The sequence below is a fragment of the Micromys minutus genome (genome assembly GCF_963924665.1).
Source record: "Micromys minutus genome assembly, chromosome: 22".
Classification (NCBI taxonomy): domain Eukaryota; kingdom Metazoa; phylum Chordata; class Mammalia; order Rodentia; family Muridae; genus Micromys; species Micromys minutus.
Window position 1 is genome coordinate 22,355,696 of NC_137957.1, and position 1,487 is coordinate 22,357,182.

The 1,487-nt window shown below is 45.5% G+C and overlaps 1 pseudogene across 1 annotated transcript; it reads left to right on the forward strand.

The window, feature by feature from the left end:
• The first annotated feature begins 605 nt into the window (after nucleotides 1-605).
• On the forward strand, nucleotides 606-1,279 carry LOC308434909 (large ribosomal subunit protein uL1-like; annotated as a pseudogene). The gene has a single exon. The product of its transcript is annotated as a large ribosomal subunit protein uL1-like (transcript).
• Nucleotides 1,280-1,487: the final 208 nt, after the last annotated feature.

Genomic DNA, 1,487 nt, shown 5'->3' on the forward strand with positions numbered 1-1,487 from the left:
ACCAGGCCAGAAAACAGCATCCTCCATGGCCTCTGCATCAACTCATGCCTCCAGGTTCCTGCCTTGGCCTCTATCATTGGCCTGTGATTCAGGATATGTAAGCCAAATAAATTCTTCCCTCCCTGGGTTGCTCTTGGTTATGCTGTTTCATCATAGCCACGGTCACCCTGACTAAGACAGGGCATGAAGAGGTTATTCAACACCCCAGGGTCAACCAGGAAGTGACGGAATGAGATTTGAACTGGGTTTTTCCTGTATGGTTTTAAAGTTCCAATTCTCTCTCTCTCTCTCTCTCTCTCTCTCTCTCTCTCTCTGTGTGTGTGTGTGTGTGTGTGTGTGTGTGTATGTGTTCCTTAATTTATTTGCCTTCCTAGCCTATTTTTTTCCACAGAATGAAAACGAAAGAAAGCCTATTGATGCAATACTTGATCTTAATTACATGGCTGAGCCTAGGGACTCCTGTGCTAACTGATTAAAAGAACTAATAAGATCAGAAAAATCTTGTCCTTGGAGGCTCTCCCTGAGAAAACTACTTTCCCCATGACTGATAATTCATATACCTTAAGACTATGAGGGTTTTTCCTGTTTCCGAAAAAGCAGCAACCATGAGCAGCAAGGTCTCATGTGACACCCTGTACCAGGCATGCGGGAAGGCCGGCACGGGAACCAGCGCAAGCACCGCAAGTTTCTGGAGATGGCGGAACTGCAGATCAGCCTGAAGAACTACAACCCTCAGAAGCACAGACGCTTCTCGGGCACCATCAGACCTAAGTCCATCCCTCACCCCAAGTTCGCGGTGTGTGTCCTGGGGGAACAACTTGATGAAGCCAAGGCCAAGGATACCCACCACGTGAACATGGAGGCGCTTAAGAAGCTTAATAAGAACAAGAAGTTGGCCAATGGCCAAGAAATATGATGCCCTTTGGCCTCTGAGTCTCTGATCAAGCTGATTCCACGTATCCTCTGCTCAGGCCTAAACAAGGCTGGCAAGTCTCCCTCCCTGCTGACACACAATGAAAACATGGTGGCCAAGGTGGACGAGGTGAAATCCACTATCAAGTTCCAGATGAAGAAGGTGCTGTGTCTGGCTGTTGCCGTCGGCCACGTGAAGATGACAGACCAGGAGCTGATCTATAACATCCACCTGGCTGTCAATTTCTTGGTGTCCTTGCTCAAGAAAAACTGGCAGAAAAAAAAAAAAAAAACTGGCAGAATGTCTGAGCTTTGTACATCAAGCGCATCATGGACAAGCCCCAGTGTCTGTATTAGGATGCTCTAATAAACCTCAGTCCTTCCATCTTAAAAAAAAGAAAAGGCTAAGAGAATTATTAACTAAAAAACAAAATAAAAATATTAAAAATACCAGTGAAGATATACCCTTTAGAAGGAGCAGGCATAGCCTTTTTTTAATTTCAGCACTCAGGAGGCAGGCAGAGACGTTGTATCTCTAGAGGTGAATTTGAGCACAGTCTAGTTTACAGAATGAC